Below are 26,774 nucleotides of genomic sequence, written 5' to 3'. Positions count from 1 at the left end.
AGGTTGGAGTGCAGTGGCACAATCTCAGCTCAGTGCAACCTCCACCTCCTGGGTTCAAGCGAATCTCCTGTCGTCTCAGCCTCCCGAACAGCTGGGATTACAGGTGCTCGCCACCACGCCCAGCTAATTTTCGTATTTTTAGTAGAGACGGGGTTTTATCATGTTGTCCAGGATGGTCTTGAACTCCTGACCTCGTGATCCACCTGCCTCAGCCTTCCAAAGTGCTGGGATTACAGGCGTGAGCCACCATGCCCGGTCTTAAAATTTTTAAAAAATTTTTTAAAAAGAAGGTCAAAGGCAAGTTGAAGAGGCAAACAGGAAAGAGAGGTCTGGGTTAGAATTGACGGTGGGAGTTCCATTATTGGCGCTATTGTAGATATATTGGCACACCTCTTTTGCCACACCAGAGTTCTCACGAAAATCCCATATATAAGAGCATTTGCTCTCAACATTTTAAGAATACTGGCAAATCTCTCATATTAAGGCATACAGGTCAGAACTGAAATTTAATAATCTGACTTCAAATCCAAGATCTGTTCTCTATTGCAAGTTACTGATTCAATCACCACACATTACAAGGTCAATGCAGAAAAGGTGGAATGCTCTGGAAAAAGCAGTACAAACTTTATTCTAGAGGAGAAGCTCAAAAAATAGATAATGGTGTTGAGAATGAACTATGTTTTACTTGTCTTGTCCATGGCTCCCATTTTCTTTAAAAAATATTCTTCAAAAAAAATTCAAACTGCTGACAGTCAGATTCTTTGCTCCTTGAGGATAAAAACTTCAAGGAGAAATAACAGGGAAACGGGAGGTACTCTGGAATGTAGTTTTTCTAGCTGTTAAGTAGATCAGTGTTTTGAATAAGTTCCAGTAGATGGCGTAAGAGAGTAGGAAGCAGCATCCTTGCATGGTGCAGTTTGAAATAAAACAGCCGTATTTTCAACAGCTCTGAGTCTGTGTGATTTCTGGCAAGACATTTAGCAGAGGAGGAGAGCAGACAGTTTTACAGCCTCTGTCACTCTTCTTGGCAAAGCCAGAAGACCCTCTGGTCTATTGGACTTGAGGATTCCTTTCCTCTAGAAATATTTGATGGCAGCCAAGTCATTGCATATTCCAAGACCCTTGAAAAGGACTCTTCTGCGTCACTCAGAGAGTCTCGTGTGCCTGAGGGCGTTTCCAGATCCATGACTGATGGCAGGCAGATAGAATAAAATCTGTAGAGCTCTGCTGCTTTTGCCAGATGAAGCTACTAGAGCATTTTGATTTTTTTTAAAGGCTACCAAAACAAACAAACAGAAACTATGACTCACAGCTAGACAGTGAAACAATATTTTTATTCATAGCTCTAAGTGCAACTTTTACAAATAGCACATCTTAGAATTTATTTCGTTTCTTTTCAATTAACCACTTTCTGGAATTAGAACATAAGGGAGAGTTGTGTAATCAGAATTTAAGAAAATGTTCAAATGAATATATTACAAATTCAGGCTGGTTACCTATATAGTGATGGAATTACAATGAACTGGAAAGCTGTGCTCTCCCCAGATCCATCAAATTATCAAGGATAACTCAGCAGCCTCCTTGAAATTTCTGACTACTTATCACTTTCTCTGGAAGCCAAGAACCATGGAACTATAAAAAAAGTGTGTGTATGTGTATATATACATACACTTTATGAGGTTTCAAGAAAGATAACTCTAACTTCTTATTTAGTAAGTTTGTAACATGTTACACTATCCACCAAGCTATACTTTTTGTTTAAGACATCTTCTTCTTCTCTTCTTCTTTTTACTGTAGCTCCCATCTTATATGGTCAACTTCTGATTAGTAACATGGAGTTTTGGTTTCTGTATATAAGCAGTTAATAAAGTTATCACTCTGATGTCACTCAATCAGTAATATGAGGAAACTAAACATATGAATGGATAGGTTAATAAGTATTTAGTGCCTATTACACCTGGAATGGGGGAATATAAATATGAAAAAAAGAAAGAAAAAAGGCCCTTTCCTCTGGAGGGTCACAATCTCTAATACTATATGACCCATGGTTTACAATAGGACAATCGTATCATGGGAGCACAGAGAAAATGCTTATTTGTGCTTGAGGATATGAGGAAAGGTATTTCACGGGAGATAAAACTGGAGCCGAGTATTAAATAATTAGAAGGAATTCATCAGGTGGGAAAAGGAATGGATGATATTAATGACCACGAGAATGACACAAACAAAATTTCCATTATATATGATTTATAAAAGACAAATGATTTAGAATGGTTGGAGCGCTAGCTAAATGTGGCAGAAAGAGGGAACTAAGTTTTAAAAACACAGAAGAGGTAAAACTATGAAAGGCTTTAATATAAATGCTTGAGAATCTATGGCTTCATTTAGCATTGTCCAATAGGACTTTCTGAGACGACTGAAATATTCTATAATCTGCACTGTGTACTATGGTAGCCACTAACCACATGTGGTTATTGTACAGTTGAAATGTGGCTAGTAAGATGGAGGCAATTAATTATTTTTTGGATTAGTTTAAATTTAGCTTTAAATAGCCACATGTAACTAATAGGTACTGTATTGGGAAACCCTGTTTAAATAATGGGAATTATTGGAAGATTATTAACAGTGGAATGGAATGATTGTTTAGTATCAGTGCAAAAATAACACAGTTTGTGTTGATTCCATTGGAGTGTTTGGTGCATTTCACGTTGAAGGTATTTAAATATCACAACCTATTAACTTCGTGTTGTGTTCAGTTGTGTAAGCAAAGCAATTAGTTGTAACTGGCCAAGACCTACGATAAGAATAATTCAGCATAGGAGAAGCTTTCCAGTTCATTGTAATTCCATCACTATATAGGTAACCAGCCTGCATTTGTAATATATTCATTTGAACATTTTCTTAAATTCTGATTTAAGCTGTTCTGTTGTCCTTGAAGAAGCAAACCACCTGTTATAGAGGGGGCCACATGGCAGGAAATTCTAGGTCCCCCTAGGAGCTGACAGCCTCAATATTACAGCCACAAGGAACTGAAATATGCCACCAATCTGAATAAGCTTAGAAGAGAATCTGAGCTCTAAAGAGAGTGCAAGTTGGCAGACATCTTGATTTTGACTTAATAAGACAGTGAGCAGAGAATTCAGCTTCGTGGTGCCTGAACCCCCAACTTACAGAAACTGCAAGATAATCGTATTGTTTAAGGAGCTAAATTTGTAATAATTTGTTATGAAAAAATTGAATTTAATACAACATGCATAGGAGAAAATACTTAATTCAAAATGGATTTCACAATGCTTCATTTCATGGTAATTTTTTTAACTGCTTATCAGTCTTTTTTCTACGTACCTTCTCATTTGATCTCAGCTGATAGTGCTGATTTTAAGCACTTCCTGTCTTCCCCAAAGTAATGTGCTGCTAGCTATACCTGCTACTGAAATAAGCGGCTAGCCATGTCACAGAGAAGCAAGGGAGTCTTAACTCCATTGAAATCTACTGAGAGAAGAGAAGAGCAAGCCAGCCTTGAATATTGCCACAGGCTTATTTCGCTGAGATTTCAGAGTTTATGTGCTAATCAGTCTTTGTCTCTTTCATCACCCAGACACAAACACTATGAATTCAATAAGCCAGTGGTCTCAAAATGATTTGGGCATATCTGTATACTTACTGGAAAGAGTTTCTCTTTTACAGGAATTTCTTAACTTGGAGGAAATTATTCCTCTCTAATAATACTTCTTTTAACTGCAAATATTGGTGCCTAAACTTCTTATGTATAAGCTGGAGACTTAAGCTAAATATACTTGATTACTTATTCTATATCTGCTTGTGCTGAGTATCCAAGCACAGGAGAAAGATGAAGGCCAGAACACTCAGCAAGTCTGTTCTTCCATCTTCTCCTGCCTGCTTTATTGTAGCCGAGGTGGCAGCTGATTAGAGGGTGCCCACCCAGATTGAGGGTGGTTCTGCCTCTCCCAGTCCAGTGACTCAAATGTTAATCTCCTTTGGCAACACTCTCACAGACACACCCAGGAACAATACTTTGCATCTTTCAATCCAACCAAGTTTGCACTCAATATTAACCATCGCAGTGGTATTCTGATCAACAGTGTCACATAGAATAATCTTCCTTTTGATTAATCAAGAGTCGACTGATTCAAAAATTTAATTACATCTTCAGTCTTATGATGCAACATAGTTATGGTAAGTCTATCCCATTATATCCACAAATCTGGCTAAGACTTAATAGGAAGCTATTATACCAGGAAATGTGCCCCCAAAGACAAGAATCTGGGAGCCATTTTGAAATTCTGTCTACTACATATGGCCATGGCTATAACTACAGCTGCTTACATGTTTGTCTCATTAAAAACAGTGACAATATTGTAGTAATCTTACCTTTCACAGTGATTCCATAAAAGGGTTTTATAGAAGGAAGTCTCTCCCTCTTTTTGCTCTCTCTCTCCCTGCTTAATAAATAAGATTTGGTTTTATCTTGTTTTTTGCTTATATAAAATTTTATTACATATGTAAGTATGTAATAGATTATATAATCATATATTTATCAATGCAGCCAAATGTAGCAGGACGAGCTGCAGACAAAATTTCTCAGACACTGAGTTAAAGAAGGAAGGGCTTTATTCAGTGGGAGCATCGGCAAGACTCATCTCAAAAACTGAACTCCCCTAGTGAGCAATTCCTGCCCCTTTTAAGGGCTCACAACTCTAAGGGGGTGTGCATGGGAGGGTCGTGATCGATTGAGCGAGCAGGGGGTGCCTGACTCGGGGCTGCATGCACTGGTAATTACAATGGAACAGAACGGGACAGGGATTTTCACAGTGCTTTTCTATATAATGTCTGCCATCTATAGATAATCTAACCTATTAGGTCAGGGGTCGATCTTTAACTGCCAGGCCCAGGACTGTCTGCCTGTGGATTTCATTTCTGCCTTTCTTCTTTCTTACTTTTTCTTTCTTTGGAGGCAGAAATTGAGCATAAGACAATATGAGGGGTGGCCTCCTCCCTTAAAAGTGAGTAAAGATAAATTCGTTATGAAAATAAAATAGAGAGAAATGCATTTTGAAGTCAATTGGGAGTTTCTGATGTATTAAGGGTACAATGTGCTGTGATGAGGCTGATAGTTTTAGAGGTGGAGGAAGAAACGAACTATTGATGTAAGGGAAAAAAAGGAGAATGAAAATTATTATAAAATAGAGATGAATAACCTCAAAGATTATGCATTTTATAGCTGGTTTTGGATGCTCTTGCAAAATAGTAAGTTTCACAACCTCTATCTGAGACTTTTGTTTTACCTCTCTGCTGATTTGTAGTAAAAAATGAACACTTGCTTTGTGAAAAAAATGTAGATGATGTTTGTCATTCAATGGATTTTTTTTTTAAGTATCTAATACATGTCTAAGTAAAAGAATGTGTTAACCCAAAATATGTGGAAGATGCTACATTGTAAAATAAAATATGTGTGTGTGTTTTAGAAGTTTTGAAAAATGATAAACAATATTCATTTATAAGAAAGCTAATCTCCTTAGCTTAAAGCACCAGTATTGGCCTCCCCTGTGGTAGTTGCCTTGCAAAGCACTGTTGATTTTTCTCAGGACTTAATAAGCATGAGTGCTTCCAGACATTTAACTAGATTCAAGTTGAAGACTCAGCTCTAAATGATGAGATAAGAAGTGTGACTTTCCAGGAGCTTCACTGAACTGTGCACCAAAAAAAAAAAAAAAAAAAAAAAAAAAATTCCACATTTAAAATATAAATATTTATATAAAAACCTGGTGGAAATGTATGGGAATAGATATTAAGGGTATAGGATAACCGGGAAAACATAAAGTTTATTGAGGCCAAATTTATTGGTATGCGCTGTCTTAGGGTTCTACAGAGGAAAGGAACAATAGATTTTATGTATATATAATTCAATCCTCTGTTGCACATTATACATACATACATACACACACACACATACATATATATATATAGGGAGAAAGAGATTTTCAAGATTTATTATAAAAAACTGGCTCACACGTCTGTGGAATCTGAGAAGTCCCAAGATCTGCAATTGGCAAGCTGGACACGCAGGGGACACAGATGGTATGAGTTCCAGCCCAAGTCTAAAGGCTTGAGAACAAGAAGAGGTAATGTTTAAATTACAGTTCCAGGTCAGAAAAAGAGCAATATTGCAGGTCAAGCAGTCAGAAGGCACTCCCTCTTATTCAGCCTTTTTGTTCTACACAGGTCTTCTATTAACAGGATAAGGCCCACCACATTAGACAATCCACTTTACTTAGTTTACCTATTCAAATGTTAATGTCATCCAGAAACACTATCACAGACACACACAAAATAATGTTTGGCCAAATGTCTGGACACCCTACGGCTCGGTCAACTTGCCATATAAAATTAACCATCACAAACCAACCTCTTGTCAACTTAGCATTGATACACATCTCTTTAAAACATACTTAATCTCCAAATAAAGACAATAACAAGGCATAATTTTGCAAAACATGGTGCAACCATCCTGCATATGACCAAAAACACATTCTAACTTTCCCCAGAAGAAGTAGTAAAGTCTTTGAGTGACGTTTAATATTCGATATTCCGTAAGTTAACTACTATGATGTAAAATTAACAATACTTAAACACTGTGATGTGAAATCTTCTTATCTTACATGATAAGGGAATTAACAAAAAATAAAGGAAGGGAAGAAAACAAAGATATTTGCTTAATACATACACACAAACCCACTCCCCCCACCTCTCCCACACAAATGTATTCATAAAAATAAGAAGGAAATATCATGACAATTATGGTACTTGTTTTCGTAACTGGTGACATGGTTGCAGGTGGTATTTATAACAACCTTTTCTCACTACCCATTTTGGATCTCCTTTACTTTCAGCAAGTACCTCAGTTCATCTTGGCTCTTTACCAGATGGGGTGATCCAAACCTTCAGTCCTGAAGGGTCTGGGCCAGTAGAAATCCTTTCTGGATTGGCTTGTTTTGGTTTTCAATTGACCTTAATCACAGGGCATGGTAATGCTAAGAGATTCCCTAAGGGATCTTCTGTATTCCAAACATACTCTTCCTTCAGTTCATTGTGGATCAGTTGTACAATTTTCTCTTGGTAGTCAGGATAACCACCCTAGCCAGCACAGTCATCTCCTTTATTTGCCTATTGATTCAGAGGTATGAGAAGCCCAAATGGGTTGGGTGGCAGTCTAAACTTCCAGTTGAGTGGATAATTGTTGTGTCTTTTGGTAAAAGCATTCCTTCCTTTGAAACTAAAACTTCTATTCCAGCAGAGGGTGAGGTCATGGAAACAGTATCCCGAAATTTTACTAGTGGATCATTAGGGGGTAATAGTATATGGTGCCATTCCCATTTTCATCTCTTAATTTCTGGACCTGTGAACCCTGGCCATGGAGAAAGAACACCATATATTTGACACCGATTCAGATATACACAGCCTTCTGAACAACATTGCTTCAGAGCTGCAAGGTTTTTCCACTTAGTGATGCTATAAGTGAGTCTTCAAATGTCCATTTGTTCAGCCATCAGTTCAGAATATGAACTGCTGTGTCAAGCCATCAGTTCAGAATATGGGAGCATTTAAGACCAGTGAATTACATGAGTAGGTGTACATGAGTGAGGCTTATTGCCTCTCTTAATTTTCTGTGAATTAATTTCCTCAATAAGAAGCAATACCATGTGGAATATCATGACAGTGTATAAGGCATTCCATAAGTCTGTAGTAGGTAGTCCTGGGAGAAGCATTGGTGCTGCAAAGGCAAATCTGTATACAGAGTAAGTCTCTGTTCCCATAAGACCAAAGGTACTGTCCCTTCCATAATGTGTCAAATTGAAAGAGGCTCTCTTAACAGCTGTCCTTTGCTGACATTTTGAGGACAAATTTGGCCTCAGCCAACATGACTACTTGCTTTCATTGTATTTTGTCATTTCTCTCTAATCTAGACTTAATTTCTGGCACTATTTCACTTGGACTGCTTCTTTGTATTCCTGATCCTAAAAACACCCTGCCCAGCCTAAATGTCACCTCTTAAAGATATTTTAATTTATCACTTCAAGTTGAACTGCTTCCTTTATTCTCCGAGTCTATAGAGCAGTGGTGGCAAGTATGTTTCTGTTACAAACATCACTAATCATCATAGTGTTCTTCTCTCAAGCTGGGTTGTGACCTCAGAGTCTTCAATAATATAGCACCCCATGCATTCACTACGATTTCATCTGTTAGCATTCAATATGAAGATTAATTGTGAGCCTGCCATATTTCTCAGATGTGGATTATATTATAGTTAGTAACGTGTATGCCTTGTTCTTCCAACTAAACCATAAGCTCCTTGATGACAAGAAATAAATCACTTTATTTTTGTATTTGTCTTAATAAACAACACAATGGCTTGAATGTAATAAGTATAAATGTTATATAGCTATCTCCCATGTATTGAAAATAATGTTCTTCAATATCATGATCTGAACAGAAATGCTGTCAAGAATCTATTTCCCATTATTTTAAATGGGAAAAAAATATAATGAGTACTTGTCAACTCCAAGCTCTCAATTTCCTCAAACACAGTGAATATTTAAAATATTTCTTCCAGATCACCAAATATAATTTATTTGCTTGATAAAAATATAATTTGTTTGCAGTGACATTGCCTTTTTTAGTGCCAGCAACATCTAAGATAAATACCCCCTTTGATGAGAATTGGCCTGCTCCTCAAAATGTCCTTGTGATTATGACATTGTGTCAATTCTATTTGGAACATAACTTTTTTTCCCCAAACAATTTTGTTAAGAAATGTCATATTGAGTATTAGAGACATGAATGCATTTTTTTCTATATAAATAATTGGCTGAAAAATACTGTGCTAAAAGACTCATATGTTTTATAACATTGGGATATTAAAAAACAGGCAGCCTTCTACCAGAAAAATATTAACTATGTAGATCTTCTCTGCGGTTTTGCTGCACTTATGTATTTACTTCATTGTTTATTCATTCAACATTAGGTTGTCAATTATCTATCATAGTCTAATCTCATGTAGGCTTCAGACATTAGGCATTAGACAGGCAAATATAAAAATCACGTCCTGAAAAATTAGCTAATGGTCTAATGAAAGGATCAAACACATAGAGAAATAATTACAATACAGATTAACACAATCTCTAGTAGATTCGGTAAGTCATAGCAAATTGAGACATTACTAGTTTTGCCATCATAATTATTGAGGCTTCATAGAAGAGGTGGCGTATAATTTACCTTGAATAAACAATAGGAACGTGCTTGGTGGAATGGTAAGGTCAATGGTACAGAGTTACGTTTGAGGCTGGGCAGGGTGGCCCACACCTGTCATCCCAATACTTTGGGAGACCAAGGTGGGAGGATTGCTTGAGGCCAGGAGTTTGAGACCAGCCTGGGCAATATAGCAAGACCTCATCTCTATGATAAAAAATACGAAAATTAGCTGGTGTTGGTTGCATGTGCTTGTAGTCTCAGCTACTCAGAAGGCTGAGATGAGAAAATCTCTTAAGCCCAGGCATTCAAGTTACAGTGACCCATGAGCCATGATAGTGTGTCACCGCACTCCAACCTGGGTGACAGAGTGACGTCCCTTCTCAAAACAAAACAAAGCAAAACAAAACAGAGTTACATTTGAGAAACTTTTCAATAAGTTTTAAATGTCTGCAATGCAAAATGCATACAGTTGAATAGAGAGAGATATGACTTGGCAGTTAATTGGAGCTAGATTCTGAATAGTATAAGAAATGCTCTGGAAATTAGACTGTATCTTTTGGCAATGAGGACAAAATTAAGTAAGTTCTTTTGTGGGAGAGCTAGTCAGGGCTTCATTCATAAAAGATAGTTGACAAAAGTGCTGATTATGGGACACAGTAGAAAGATACTATAGACAGTAAACAGTAAGTGCCAAAATGATAAAGGCCTAAACAGGTTTTCAAATTTTCTAAGGTGTGATAAAAGCTAGTGGCAACAATAAATTTTTATGAATCACAGAATACCAATATCTGATAATTCTAAGACATTAAAAATAGATTTTCATGAAAAATTATAAATATGTAAAAATATATAAACATGTATTTCCATGAAATAAAATCTCAGTGCAAGAATGGGCATTGTACACAGTCACCGAGGATTAATATTCTCTTATGGATGAGAGTATTAGTATTTCAGGAGTCACTGAGGCTGATAATGCCTTAGTGTCTTGTGAAAACTTTTTATCAAGTTCTGCTCAGATAAGGATTCTTGGGGCTGGGACTCTGGGGCCCAATGAAGACACACCCCAGGTTCTTCTTATCCCTTTCCCCAGGGATTATAAATAGTCCCACTTCCTTCTGCTGAGAGCCTTATTCAGATAACCCAGTGGAACTGACCTCTGGCTGCTGTCTTTTGTTATGTCTGGATATTCTTTACCCCAGCGGTGGTCAAAGATAAATCAAACTGGTACTACTGCCAGATCTTTGCACTCGGTCCCTGGAGTCTGGTTGAAAAGGCCAGAAAGCCAGCCTTGTTCATCCCCTTTCTTGAATGTTTTAGTGAGACAAATTTCAGTTGAGCAGTTTTTTAAAGGAGCACTTTTGATTTAAAAGGAGTTTTTACTTAACTGTGACGTCTGATGCTTCAAAGTGTCCAATTAATACTACTGGGGCTTTATCACAGCAAAAACAATTCTGAATAGGTATTGATTAAAAAAAGAGAATCATGTAAGAAGATTAGGCAAGCTAAATAAAATTAAGTAGGAAATGAACATGAGTCTAGATAGTGAAAGTTTTTCACAACAATGTTAAAATGATCAAGAAGTGGCCGGGCCCAGTGGCTCATGCCTGTAATCCCAGCACTTTGGGAGGCCGAGGTGGGTGATCACCTGAGGTCAAGAGTTTGAGACCAGCCTGGCCAACATGGCAAAATGTCATCTCTAATAAAAATACAAAAATTAGCAGGGCCTGCTGGTGCATGCCTGTAATCCCAGCAACTCGGGAGGCTGAGGCTGGAGAATCACTTGAACCCAGGAGGCGGAGGTTGCATCAAGCCGAGATCACGCCACTGCACCACTCCAGCCTGGGTAACAGCGAGACTCAGTCCAAAAATAAAAATAAAAAAAGATCAAGAATTTCTTTTCCTCATGTTTTGCAATTTAATCCTGTATCTTATGGAAAATTAGGAAAATGTTTCCAGTGCTCAAAGGCATTGGGGATATTTTACAACCGCATAGCTATTTTCAATATAAAAACTTCATGCCATACTATAAAAAATATATTTATCAAGTCTAATCTTTCAAAATTGATTAACTGTAAAATGTAAAGTGTAGTTTTATTTAAAGAGAAATATTGTTGAGTAAGTAACTCTTAACCAAGCATTGCAGTCTTGAAATTCCTTAACTATTAAAGTTGAGAGTAGCGTTTTTATGCATAAGTCTACATTTGTTTTTTTTTAAGTACTAAAAAGAAACTAGCACTTGAATGAATAAAATTTTGGCTCAATATTTTTCTTTTAATTTTTAATAGTGTACTTTATTGGGAGGAATTCAAACCCTGGGATTTCTTATTTTAGAGAGAAGACGAGACATGAAGTATTAAGAAAACAAATAATTTGGAAAAATAGAATTAAATATTTGATTTCTGATAAGTGATCTTAAGTTGATTACTAGCATTCTCTGCCTCTAAATGATACATGAGGAAATGAATCGCTTTCTACAATTGCACTATTTGTATTCAAACTGAAGTAATTTTATTTTATTTGTAATAATGCTGAAATTTGGAGATAATTATTAGTTTTAAATAACCTGGCTTTGTGAAAAATGACATTATTTTATCCAAAGAAAATTCAAATTTGGAGATTATATTTAGTTTTATAAAAGAAAATATGCAAACCTTCCGTTGTAGCTTATGTTTGTGTTTTTTATTTTTTAAATTTTCAAACATAGGCAAATATGTCTTCAATTTGGTCATTTTCAAAATGACAATGAATGCATTTTAAACCCTATAGTATGGGGAAACAGATACTTTTATACCTTATAAAAGAGCGTGAATTGATATATTTGAAATTAAATGCAGCTTTACTATTTAATCATAAATATAAATGCATATCCTGTGTTCCAGCAATTCATTTTCTAGGAATATGTCATACACACATACACACACATATATATACACATACGTGTGTGTGTGTGTGTGTGTGTATACATATATATATATCTATACATTTTTTCTTTTTTATTCCTACCCAGCCTTTCTCTCTCCAAAGGCCTCCACTTCTTCTTTAACATGTAAATTTAGCATGATATAGAGTCTTTTTTCTATATTTATTTTTCATTTAATATAAATAGATTATTCCATTTTGGTGCATATAATTTTTTTTTTTTTATTTTTTAAATATCTGCAAAACATTCCATTGGACAGATTTACAATTATTTATTTAAACAAACTCAATCAATATACATTTTCAATGCTGCAATGTGTACATGCATTATTATATAGTATTATATATAACACTTTAAAATATGCAGAATGCATCATTATATAGTATTTTATATAGTACTTTCAAATACACAGAATAATGCATCTATGCATTGCAGCACTGAAAATGTATATTGATTGGCTTTGTTTAAATAAATAATTGTAAATCTGTCCAATGGAATGTTTTGCAGATAATTTAAAAAATAAAAAAAGTATGTGCACCAAAATGGAATAATCTATTTATATTAAATGAAAAATAAAGATAGACAAAAGATTCCATATCATGCTAAATGTACATGTTAAAGAAGAAATCTATAGGCACATATATACTTACATGTGCATAGGATATCTGTGGAAGGATATCCAAGGAGCTAGCAATAGTGGTGGCCTTTGGGGATAAAAGCTGGGTAGGAATAAAAAAGAAAATTACTTTTAAAATTTTCTGTACTTTAATACCTCTTGAACTCTGTTTTCAATGCATGCATTACAAATTTAGAAATATACATTAATTCTAAAAAACAAGAATAAAACATATAGTAGCCCTTATTTTGTTTGGTTCCCTTTCCGTTTACTTTAGATTACTCTTAAAAATAATAATTTGTATTTTGGTGGAAAATATTTTAAAAGGTTAATATTATAAAAAACGTACAGCAATATTTATAAGAGCTTTTATCTTTACATAGTCCTAAGTCAGGCTGCTATTTCTTATGTGAAGAGAAATGTCAGATTAGTCGTTTATCTTAGTGACCTTGAGAACCAATGGATGCAGCCTTATGATTATTCTAGTTATGGCAATTGGGTTTTAGTGTGAAGACACTTAAATTCTCAGTACAAATATGTCATGATATGATGCTGGTACTTATGGTTTTTTTCATGGAAAAGCATAGTATAGCTTGATAACTAATGTGTGACCATTCTGCTTCTTTATATATATTTCTGTAACCTTGAAATTTTATCTCAAAATAAATGAACACTCAACAGGAAAACTCTATACAACTACAGAAGAGTAGGTCTTAAAATTGTACTCTATTTTGAATGAACTTTTATCAGATAAATGAGGTTTTACTGTATATAGCTATTGTAAGTATTCTTCAAAAATATTCAAGAAAGACTACATTTTTACAAGATTTGGTAATTGAGACATATGTTAGCAGGATATTTAAAACATACTTCTAGGGATTGAAAATTTTCCACAAGCAATTATAATCCTTCAACTATTGGCACAGTTTTCTGACCAGTCCTTTTATTTAGTTTACATTTCTTATTAAAGTATATTTGATTCAACACAATAATTTCTCAAACAATTGAAATCTAGAAATAGATACCCGCTTTCGGTCATCTAATCTTGACAATTTTATACTTGGAACATAATCAGATGATGTAATTTTCTTTTTGATTATTTACTGCTCTTCCCATGGCTAGAGGGAAAACTGTGTGATTTTTCAATAAGTCTGAATGACTACAGGAATATATGAAGTTAATAGAATAAAGGGTTTCTCATCTGTGATTGAAAAATATAGGCCAGGTGCGATGGCTCATGCCTATAATCCCAGCACTTTGGGAGGTTGAGGCAGGCGGATCACCTGAGGTCAGGAGTTTGAGACCAGGTTGGCCAACATGGTGAAACCCCGTCTCTACTAAAAATATAAAAATTAGCCTAGAGTGGTGGCACACGCCTGTAATCCCAGCTGCTCTGGAGGCTGAGTCAGGAGAATTGCTTGAACCTGGGAGGCAGTGGTTGCAGTGAGCCAAGATTGCACCACAGCACTCCAGCCTGGGCAAGAAAGCGAGATTCCATCTAAAAAAAAAAAGAAAAAAAAGAAAAAAAAGAAAAATACAGTCATAAATGTATACAAGCTTTTAATAATCATCAGTGTATAAGAGTCAATCTCTTAGGTGTATTTAGCATCTTAATACAGACAATTTTGAGTTAATGAACTATGTTAGGTAGTTAAATGTTTTCAATTCAATTTTGTATGCGACCTCTTCTTTTAAATACATTTGTAAGTGTTTAGGTCATTGAAGACTCATAAACAGTTTGGCTATCTCAAATTCCCTTCATAACTCATGAAGTAAGTTGCTACATATATTTTTTGTAATTATTATGTTTCCCTTCAGCACCTTGGGGCCTAAAACATCATGTTTTTATATTTAAATTAGGAGAAAAATGTATATATCACTAAGGTATGAAAGGTTTTATTGTCTCTCATGGAGGCCATCAGACTACCTTACATTTTCCCTGTGGAAAAAGAAAAAAAAATACGGAAAATGAAAATGTTTACTGATGTGTCCCTTTTTCTGTTTTAGTGCCACATAGTCAAGAACAGATGGTTCCACACATTCTGCTGCCATCCTGATCAACTGCCTCACTGATGAGCACACTGCGCCACAGCGATTTGTGGCCTCTGCTGCTAGAAGTTCCAGCAGCTGGCAACTTTTAAATGACCCATTCTTTCATTAATAATAATAATAATCACAGTAATAAAAATGCCATCTTCTAGATACCCTGATGCATACTTGTAAGCAATTAGGTGTTTTTGCAGTCACAATTCAGTTGTGTGTTTATGTGAATTAATTTTGTCTTCATGTTTTTAAAAAGTAAACATAACTTGGCTGTGGAACTCCCATTTTCATAATGGTGTAACATGCTTCATCTGGAAACTTTGAGATAATCGTATCACTTCTGATGAGCAAATATCATTTTCCTCTTGAGGGTGTCTGATACTAATGCTGTTATTTGACTCTTCCCTGCTCTGGTATTCCTTGCTCTGACTGATCTTTGGCTCTGTAGACTGGCATCCACAGCAGCCATCCCTAGTTCCTTGTAGTCTCTGGTTGTATGGCTTGCCCTTCTTGACCAAACTCTTGGCCAAAGTCCCTTCAGCGTAAGGACCCTGTTCATTCAGTCTAAAGACTCTGAGTGTGCACTGGTCCTGTTGGGAGTTGTGTACTCTGCTCTCTCTGCCACTTGATTCCTGCTGGGTTTTGTAAGGCTTGTTCTTGGGCTCATCTATGGAAGCACCTCAATGAGACATTTGTCATCTCTGCCCCAGTTTGGACTTTCTAGTACTTCTCTAAATGAAGAGTTTCAAAGAACTTGAAATTTTACTTGAGTGCTTCTTTGAAGATATAATTCTCTCCTCTGGGATTTTGCTAATCCAGTCTGAGTATCTATATCCCATTTTCTTTTTCACCCTAAGTCAAGTCTCAAAGTATAGGATTGTGGCTTTCTCCTCAGGGACTCAGAGAGCATCTAAATCATACATTATTGGCTTCAAATATTCTCCAAACTCGGTCTTCCTTGTCCAAAAGTGTACATGAGTGCCTGTGTGCATGTGTGTGTTTAATACTTTTCCCTGTGTAGCAGGAAGCTGCTCTTAGGTGATCATCCTCAATCCTTCACTCTATGCCTGTTTCATAGACTTTACTCAGTCCTCTAGGCTCTGCTTTTTGTTCTTCTAAGAAAGCTATTTTTTTTTTTTTTTTTTTTGCCGCTGTTGTTATTTAAAACCACAAACTGAAAACTGTCCTCATAGTAAATTCCTGGGGTCTTACATATGGAAAACTTTTTGGTTTTTTGACAATTGTGCTTGCTATGAATCTCAAATCCATTTACATAGCTTCTCAATTGAGTTCTTTGTTCTTAGCTGTCCTTGAATGCCCTACTTGGGTCCCTAGGGCTGGTGATACTCCTACCACTTTAGTAGTGCAGGGGAGGATAAAGGTAATAGGAATTGGGGGTTAAAGAAAAGGAACATGTAATGCCAAACTGTTATCCCTGACACATTCATGCACCTTTATTTATAGTGTCACACAATACTACATTTGTGATGGATGTGGAAATCGTACCCATCTTACAGACAAAAGAGTAGACTCTAAGACATTATTTTCCCTACCATCACACACCTGACAAGAACAAGACTAGAACCTAGATCCTTTGATTTTTGGTAATATGCCACAGATTCCTCTGTCACTCTTTTTTCTTTTTTTCTTTTACTTTAAGTTCTGGGGTACATGTGCAGAACATGCCGATGTGTTACATAGGTATACAGGTGCCATGGTGGTTTGCCTCTCCCATCAACCAGTCATCTACATTAGGTAATTCTCCTAATGCTATCCGTCCCTGCCAACAGGCCCCAGTGTGTGATATTCCTCTCCCTGTGTCCATGTGTTCTCATTGCTCAGCTCCCACTTATGAGTGAGAAAAGGCGGCGTTTGGTTTTCTGTTCCTATGTTAATTTGCTGAGAATGATGGTTTCCAGCTTCCTTGTCCCTGCAAAGGACATGAACACATTTTTTGATGGCTGTATAGTATTCCATGGTGTATATGTGCCACATTTTCTTTATCCAGTCTATCATTGATGGGCATTTTTGTTGGTTCCAAGTCTTTGCTATTGTGAATAGTGATGCAATAAACATACAAGTGCATGTTTCTTTATAGTGGAATTATTTATAATGCTTTGGGTATATACCCAGTAATGAGATTGCTGGGTCAAATGGTATTTCTGGTTCTAGATCCTTAAGGAATCACCACACTGTCTTCCACAATGGTTGAACTAATTTACACTGCCACCAATAGTGTAAAAGCTTTCCTATTTCTCCATATCCTCTCCAGCATCTGTTGCTTCCTGACTTTTTAATGATTGCCATTCTAACTGGCTTGAAATGGTATCTCATTGTGGTTTTGATTTGCATTTCTCTAATGACCAGTGATGATGAGCTTTTTTTTATATTTGTTGGTGGCATAAATGTCTTCTTTTGAGAAGTGTTTGCTCATATTCTTCATCCACTACTTTTTATCTTTTTTTTTTTTTTTTTTTTTTTTTTTTTTTTTTTTTTTTTTGTTTTTTTTTTTTTTTTTTTTTTTTTTTTTTTTTTTTTTTTTTTTTTTTCCTTTTTTTTTTTTTTTTTTTTTTTTTTTTTTTTTTTTTTTTTTTTTATGGAGTCTCACTGTGTTGCCCAGGCTGGAGTGCAGTGATGAGATCTCAACTCACTACAACCTCTGCCTCCCAGGTTCAAGCAATTCTCGTGCCTCAGACTCCTGAGTAGCTGGGGTTCCTGGTGTGTGCTGCCATGCCCAGCTAATTTTTGTATTTTTAGTAGAGACAGCGTTTCACCATGTTGGCTAGGCTGGTCTCGAAGTCCTGACATCAAATGATGTGCCTGACTCAACCTCTCAAAGTGCTGGGATTAGAAGCGTAAGCCACCACGTCTGGCCTGCCATTCTTTACTTTGTTTCATTTTAGTTGTAGCTGCCCTAAATCCCTCAAACTATCGTAAGTTTTTGTTTGTTTGTTTGTTTTTTCATGCAAGTTCTGTTTTTGTCATTGCAGAGGAAAGGCACAGAATGACATAGTTGGTGAAATGAAAACATCCAGCCTGTCAGATTTATGCACATTGTATCTAATATAACTTCCCACGTTTTATCTTTTTTACTATGAGATAGCTTCTCTTTCCTGCTAAGCCAACTGAAATCCACATCCCCAATATAATTTCTTAGATTTATATATGTGTATATAGTTTAAAAATCAGAAGCTAACAAATGGGTGAATCATATTCCTTTAATGCTTCATTTTTATAATCTCATCCTTCTAGGTTGTATATATATGTACAATAGAGAAATAGGCAGATTCTGCATACATATTGTGTAGATTCTATACAAATTGGATTTTACCCTAAGTACAATGAGAAGTTGGTTAGGAATTTCAAGCTAGGGAATGAAGTGACTTGATTACCATTTCTTAAAAGGTGAGTCAAACTGCTGAGAGATCAAATTGAAAATGGGGGAAGGCAAAGAGCAGAAAGGGAGAGGAAACAGAGGGGAAGAGACTGTTATAACTGTGAGGCAAGAGATGCCTCAGTCTGAACTAGCGCAACAGGAACAGAGATGGAGAGCATAATAGTTAGGGCACGTATTGGAAATAGAGTGAATAGGACTTCCTTTGCTTCTTACCTGGAAGCAGACTTCAAAGACACAGGCAGTAATTCACTGTAATTCTCCCGTTTCGCTAAATACATTTAATATGGTTTCCATACTCATCTAATATGAAACCAGGAGGAAGTATAGACCTCAATGCATAATAAATAGAAAACAGTTATTACTACATATTCTAATATTCTTGGTTTTTCAGTATCATTTTAACAAGGCACAAGGTTTAAGAAAAAAAATTTCTCAAATGTTGGCATACTGAAATAGACAGTTAATTTATTATCATTAATATCAGGATTGTTTTAAGGCCAATGGAATTGGATTTTCCTTTTGTTCCTAATCCAAGAAGTGTTTATTTTTGTTGATATTCTTGGCTTAGTGTAAAGTCTATCTTTTGAGATTGGCATTCCCCTGTGACTAAATGGTGAATTATGCTGTCTGGAAAGTTATCATGAGTTCCACTGTGGTTTTGGTTCAGTAAGTTTTTATGTATTTTTACAAATTTTGTACATATACCCAGAGGGTTTTTGGCACTGGTTACATTTTGAAATTCAAGAGAGTAAATATGAACCATTTAACGGTCTCTAATTCTAGGTTCATCATTTTAAATATATTAAAATATGCATACAAGAAGTTTTCTGAAATTTAAAACAGAGACTACTTTGGAAAAGATTGTATTAATATAACAAAAAAAGCAGCTTTCTCTGCGGCTCATTTGAATACATGTCCTTTAGGTCAAGAGAGAGATATTATAAACCTGAGTTCTGGAACTTAGAGGAAGTGCGTTTAATATTCTGGATATTTGTTTTGTATACCTAGTAATTGATTTAACCTATTCCTGGAAAACCTTTCAAGCTTACAGTAAACTTAAATTTAGCAACAGTATAGAGAAATGCAAAAGTATTTGGGAATGAAGAAAAATTCATTTAAAAAATAAAGCAAAGCTCTTTCAAGAACATAAAATATGTATTTGCTAAAGTATTTCTTTCTTCTCATGTGGCACATGTAAACAATCCACTAGCAAAATGAAGCCACATATGGCATATTTTACTGAAAGTTTAATTTATAATAAAATGAGACCTATAATTCTTATTTATGCACATCATTAGCTCCCCAAATTAACTATTAATTGCACAGGTTAAATAATGTCAACCAAAGATATAATATAATAAAGGTGAAAATAATAAGAAATACTCAGAATTATGTGACATACATCTTGAAAACTGCTTTTCACTTGATAATGTGAGTTTCATTCAGGAACTTACAATGAACACTCACACATAGGTAATGGTGATATTTTAATAAAGGGGTATTATTTTGTGCATAATCACAATGAGACTATGTTATGACAGAGGTAGACAGCAGTTTCAGAGGCAGCAGCAGTGGTTTGAGACATAGGATTGTTGGTACTATTGTTATTTTCTGTCTCATGGTACCCTCATTTTGGCCACTGCTTTTTCATCTGCCAAGGAACATCAGCAACTCTTGTCTGCTACCACCTCAAAATGTTGTCAGAGCTTTCATATTTTGCTTGGTAATCCCTTGAGCTCTTTGGATGAAAAGAACCATAAAAATCCAAAGTGTTTTTCTAGGTGGGGGTTTCCAAAATTGATCCATTTGAGGGAGCCACCCACTTGGATATTGAATGCCCTCTCTGTGTAATGTGGAAAAAGTGGTTGGTGAAAATTTGCTCCTCTAGCAGCACCAAAAGGAAAAAGAAAAAGAAAAAAAAAAAAAAAAACAGACATCTTTATTGTTTAGAAAGTAAAACACACCCATTGGGGATCACTTCATCATTTTTTTAAGTGAATGAAAACATCACAAGTTGAACTGATGAAATGCAGGATAAGTGCAAACAGACTACACCCTTCCTCTTTCAGTCACAAGGAGAAGTGGTCTGCCAAGTCTCCCCACTACACCCTCCCTGTCTAGTGAAGGGCCCTAGTTGGCTTGCAAACCATGTCCGTATCTGAGGTACAACTAATCATGCCACTGTTGAGTCATCAACAGAAAATCCCACAGACTGGTTGCTTTCCTCTTTGTGGTGTAGAGCAATGATTTGAAAGAGAATCTATTCCCGGTCATTTTTTCTCTTTTCATCTGAGTCATTTTTCCCCCTCTTCTTACTCACTTTCATTTCTTCCAGTTTTTAATTATCATATTTCTCTTAATCCATCCTTTTCTAATCTCAAGGGCTATTTTAAAAGAATGCTTTCTCACCAAATGCAACTCTCCAAGAGCTCATTTGGAAAAAATAATATCTTTCTGTCTCTCCAGCTGCCAAAAGTCATCATTAGTCATGTTTTTGACTCAATTGACAGAAATACTTAGTATAAATAGCTGGCCTTTCCCAGAGTAGCCCCTTAGCTGCCATTCCATCTTGCTGATTTTAACTAACTGAGAAGATGCAGCATTTGACTGGAGTAGCCTACCTGGTCATTATGGCCTTCTTATTTTCCTCGTCTTTGTTACATCTGGCTAAAGCAATCCATTGAGTGGGAGATAAGCGAAATACATGGTTGTCTGTGAGCATTCTAGCTCTATAGTATCTTGTTTGGATCATTCTTGTCAAGTTATTTCCCCTAAATTGAACTGGTTTCCCATATACTAAATCAGAAATTAAGTAACCTAGTTTCTAAATACGAATAATATTAATAAAATAATAAAGTCATTCCTTAAAAATGTTATATGACAACTTGATATTAGTGACTTGGGAACCATGGAAAGAAACTCGGCTCAAATAGACACGATATTGGATTTCTTAGTACATTAAGAAGTAAGTATATTTAGTGGAGTACAAAGGAACTATTGATGGTATTTACTATTGACCTTGTCAAAGTCAAAGTTTTTAAAACTGAAAAAAGATGACTCATACAAATATAGAATAAACATGTCGAAAGTTTATTTAACTCATTAACAAGGCTTACAGGTCAGAGTTTAACCACGTAAGAAGAATCAGTAAAATACATGGATACACATATTTACTCACTGATTTATTAACCTCAAAGAATTGATTTGCAAATTCTGGACTTTCTGACCTATAGAACTTCAGAAATTCTGAAAGTTCTATAGGTGAGAAAGTCTAGAAGGGAAGATTATAAATATGCTGGAACTCCATCAGTTTGGGCCAAAGTTTGTTGTTTACAAGCTGTCAGAAAAGAATGATTAGGAGCAGGCCGGAACTTAAAAGGGCCCAAGCTGTGTCCTCAGGGAAGGCTTAAACATTTTAGCCTTAAATATTCCCCAGTTTAGACCCAGGGAAGTCTGAACTGACTGAAAAAGTCAGCCCTACCCAGAGTAATCTCTCTAATTTATACTTAATTGATCAGAAACTTCATTTGTGTAGGCAAAAAAATTCCTTTACCTAGATTAATGTTTGATTAGACAACTGAGAAAAACCTGTGTACACACTCCAAAATGGCTGTTGTGTCCCTTCCATCCTCCACCTCTTATGAAGAATATCTCTTAGAGCCCACCTTACCTGGAAACACACTAGAAAGGCAATTCTGGAGAATGCAGTTTATCCCAGCCAAGGAGCCACAACCACAAAGTCATTTGTGTATACTTATGGACTGAAAAAACAAAGGTTGGATTAATATTGCTTAATTAGATGCAAAACTGATTAATGTTCAATAAGGCAAAGGAACACTGATACACTGTTGGTGGGAGTATAAATTAGTTCGACCATTGCGCAAAGCACTATGGCAATTTCTTAAAGAGCTAAAAGCAGGACTACCATTTGACCCACAATCCCATTACTGGGTATATACCCAGAGGAATATAAATCATTCTACCATAAAGACACATGCGTGCAATATGTTCGTTGTAGCACTGTGCACAAGAGCAAAGACATGGAATCAACCTAAATGCCCCTCAATGACAGATTGGATAAAGCAAACATGCTGCCTATACACCATGAAATACTATGCAGCCATGAAAAAGAACAAGCTCATGTCTCTTGTGGGAATATGGATGGAGATGGAGGCTATTATCCTTAGCAAACTAACATGGGAACAGAAAACCAAATACCACATGTTCTCACTTATAAATAGGAACTAAATGATGAGAACTTACGAACACAACGAATGAAACAACAAACACTGGGACCTACTTGAGGATGGAGGCAGCAGTTTCCCCCATGCTATTCTCTTGCTAGTGAGTGAGTTCTTACAAGATCTTATGGTTTTGTAAGAAGCTCTTCCCCCTCCAAGCTCTCTCCTGCCTACCGCCATGTAAGTCTTGCATGCCTCCCCTTCTGCCATGACTGTAAATTTCCTGAGGCCTCCCCAGCCATGCAGAACTCTGAGTCAATTAAACCTCTTTCCTTTATAAATTACCCAGTCTTTGGTATGTCTTTAAAGCGGTGTGAAAACAGACTAATACAGTTGGCATATACTTATTCCTATTAGTCTCTTATAATCCTTTTTATTTTTGTGGCATCATTTGCAATATCTCTTCTTTCATTTCTGATTTTATTTGTTTTAGTCTCCCCTCTAAGGGGACCAGTTTTCTTGATCTTTTCAATAAACCAACTTTATTTTCTCTATTTTTACATTCTTTAGCTTATTTTTACTGTAATCTTTATCATTTTCACCCTCCTATAACATTGGGATTATATTTTTTCTAAGTTTTTGCAGTGTCAATTTAGGTTGTTTTATTAAGATATGTATTCTTTTTCATGAAAACTTCTATTGCTATAAACTTCTGTCTTAATACTTCATCCCATAAGCTTTGATATGCTATGTTTTCATTTTGTTTGCTTCAAGATATTTTCTAATTTTCCTTTTCATTTCTTTTTTGATCCATTGATTGTTCAAAAGTGTGTTGTTTAATTTTTACATATTTACGAATTTTCCAGTTTTCCTTCTGATATTGATTTCTAGTTTCCTTCCATTGTAGTCAAAAAAGACATTTGGTATGATTTTAATCTTCTTAAATTTGTTAAGACATGTTTTGTTACCAAATATGTGATTTACCCTGAAGAATGTTCTGGATGAACTTGAAAATATTGTATATTCTGTTGCTGTTTGATTGAATGAATGTTCCACTCACATCTCTTAGACCTCTAGCATGTGGTTTCTAGTGTTCTTCAGGTCAAATGTTTTTTGCTGATAGTTTGTCTGGTTTTTCTATACATTACTGAAAGTGAGGTATTGAAGTAATTGAAGTATCCTACTAAAGCTATTTTGCTGTCTAGTCTTCTCCTCAGTTCTGTCAGTGTTTGCTTTATATATTTAGGTGCTCTGGTTTGGTTGCATATATTTTTATAATTGTTATATTTTCCTGGTGTATTGTCTCTTTTATTATAATTTAATGGTTTTCTTTGTCTCTTGAGATAGTTTCTGACTTGAAATTCATTTTGTCTGATATAAGTATATTTACTTGTCTTCTTTTTTGGTTACTATTTGTACAGAATATCTTTTTCCATCTCTTCACTTTCAGTCTAAGTTTGTCCTTAAATCTAAAGTAAGTTTCTTATAGTCAGCATATAGGTGGATCTTGTCTTAATTGTTTGTATTTAATTCATTCAGTCACTCTATGTGTTTTGTTTGGAGAGCTTAATCAATTTACATAGCAAGTAATTATTGATAGGGAAGAATTTATTATTGCCATTTTGTTAATTATTTTCTGTTTGTATTGTAGTTCTCTTGTCTTGCTCTTCTCTCTTGCTGTTTTCCCTTGCATTTCATTATTTTTTTTTTTGTAGTGATATGCTTTTATTATTTTCTTTTCACTTTGTGTAAGTTTTATAAGTATTTTATTTGTGGTTATCTTAGGTTTGTACAATACCTTATAACAGTCTCTTTTAAACCAATAACAACTTAGTTTTAATCACATACAAAAATTTTAGTATTTTATGCCCCCACCCACTTTATGTTATTGATATCACAAGTTAAATCTATTTATATTGTGTATACATTATCATATTTTTATTTATAGTTAAATAACTTGTCTTTTAAATACTACTGCTATGATTTGAATGTATGTATTCCTCCAAAATTCATATGTTGGAACCAAATACCCAATATGAGAGTACTGAGATGAGGGGACTTATGGGAAGTGATGAAATCATGAGTTCTTCACCTTCATGGATTAGTGCTCTTATTAAATAAATTGAAGGGTGCAACCTAGTCTTTTTTGCACTTTTGTCTGTTTTTGCCATGTGAGGATTCAGTGTCTCTCACTTTTGTGACTCTGTAGCCATGTGAGATTGTAGCAAAAGGCACCACCTTAAAGTACATAGCAAGCCTTCACCAGACACCAAATCTGCTGGAGCCTTGACCTTGGACTTCCCAACCAAAAGAACTATGAGAAATACATTTTTATTGTTTATAAATTACCGCTGGCTGGGTATATTGTTACAGCAACACAAATAGACTAAGATAACTAGAATAAATGTAATTTATCTACCACTGCTACTATGATATGCTATTCTGTATTTGTCAGTATATTTACCTTTATCAGTTTTGTACCTTCATATGCTATCATGTTGCTGTTTAGTGTTCTCACATATAACATTGAAAAACTCCCTCTAGAATTTCTTGCTAGGCAGTTATAGTGAGTACTATCTCAGCTTTTGTTTGTTGGAAGTCTTTAATATTCCTTCATTTTGAAGGACAGTTTTCAAGTTCAGTAATCTTGGTAGGCAGTTTATTCTTTCAAACTTTGAATGTAACATTCCATGCCTTCTGGCATGTCTGGTATCTGCTGAAAAATCCACTGATAATCTTGTGAAATGTCCCTTGTATGTGACAAGTCACTTTTCTTTTGCTGCTTTAGAAATTTTGTCTTTACCTGACAATTTGATTATAATGTGTCTTGATGTGGATGTATTTAAGTTCATCTTATTTGACATTGTTTGCGCTTCCCAGATCTAGATGTTCATTTTATTTCTCAGGTTTAGGGCATTTTCAGACATTATTTCTTTGAATAAAATTTCTGGTCCTCTTGCTCTATCTTCTCCTTATTGGAAACCCATAATGCATATTGGTCCATTTTATGGTGTCTTACAAATACCTTGATGTCTTTACTATTGTTCATTCTCTTTTCTTTTGGCTTCTCTGACTGGATAATTTCCAATTAACTGTCTTTGAGTTCACTTATTTCCTTTTCTGCTTACTCTAGTCTGCTGATGAATCTTTTTAAATTTTGCAGCTCAATTATTGTATTTTTTAGCTTCAAGATATCTGTTTGTTTCCTCTGTAAATTTTTAAATTTTTTTCTTGAATTCACTTTTTGTTCATGCATTACTCTCCTGAGCTCACTGCGCATTTTAACTATTGTTAGTTTGAATTCTCTGTCATGTAATTCATATATCTCCATTTCATTCAAGTTGGTTTCTTCAGTGTTATTTTGTTTCTGGTTTTTGGATCATTTTCCCCTGTTTCTTCATTTTTTCTTGACTCTTTGTATGTGTACAGTGGAAAAAAAAGTCACTTCTTCAAGTTCTCATACATTGGCCATGTACAGGAGAAGAACTCCACCAATCACTGTCCTGAGGTTTCATGGGTCTCAAATCTTTGTGTTAGTTCAAACCACTGTTTTTGTTCTTTGGGGTCTCAGGCATCTAAGTTTTTTAGAACTTTCTTCAGTATATATAAGGTCCTTTCAGCACTCTGAGATAGGCAGGTTAGAAGTTAATCCTGGGCCAGGTGGTAACTCATGCCTGTAATCCCAGCACTTTGAGAGGCTGAGGCCAGCAGATCACCTGAGGTCAGAGTTTGAGACCAGCCTAGCTAACATGGTGAAACCCTGTTTCTACTAAAAAAAAAAAAATAAATTATATATATACACATACACACAAATTAGCTGGGCATGGTGGTGCATGCCTGTCATCTCAGCTACTCAGGAGGTGAGGAGGCTGAGGCAGGGGAATTGCTTAAACCTGGGAGGTGGAGGTTGCAGTGAGCTGAAATCATGCCCCTGCACTCCAGCCTGTGGGACAGAGCAAGACTCTGTCTCCAAAAAAAAAAAAAAAGAAGAAGAAGTTAATCCACCAAGAAAAGTTAGAACTGTGGATGCAAAATCCAACACTTTTCCTCCTCAGGGAGAAGCTGGGAATTTGGGTTTATCACCCACTTGCTCGGCACTGAGTGAGAAAAGGAGCTGTGGTGAGTGGCCACATGCTAATTCAAACCACTGTTCTATTCTCTGTAGCTCCCAGAATACTTGCTTATGCTAAACCCGGTCAGCTTTCCCAGGCAGAAGAGATAGAAGCCAGACTCTTGAACAGCACTCAAAACATTTGGCCTACTACATGTGCAATTAAACTCCTTTGCTTCTCAGGGAGAAGCTGAGTCAGGGATTTGCTTCTGATGGTATGGTGCTGTGCCAGAAGT

At 35.7% G+C, this 26,774-nt stretch overlaps 1 long non-coding RNA gene across 1 annotated transcript in view; it reads left to right on the top strand.

Moving 5' to 3' along the window:
- LOC111551104 overlaps positions 1–15,935 on the top strand; it is a 126,173-nt gene extending 110,238 nt beyond the window's left edge. Inside the window, exon 4 of the long non-coding RNA XR_002734270.1 lies at positions 14,814–15,935. This is a non-coding gene — a long non-coding RNA (uncharacterized LOC111551104). The remainder of the gene's footprint in view (positions 1–14,813) is intronic.
- Positions 15,936–26,774: the final 10,839 nt, after the last annotated feature.

This window comes from Piliocolobus tephrosceles, chromosome 7 (genome assembly GCF_002776525.5).
Source record: "Piliocolobus tephrosceles isolate RC106 chromosome 7, ASM277652v3, whole genome shotgun sequence".
In the NCBI taxonomy this organism is placed as follows: domain Eukaryota; kingdom Metazoa; phylum Chordata; class Mammalia; order Primates; family Cercopithecidae; genus Piliocolobus; species Piliocolobus tephrosceles.
The sequence above is the reverse complement of the archived record's forward strand: the minus strand, read 5'-3'. Positions and strand labels throughout refer to the sequence as shown.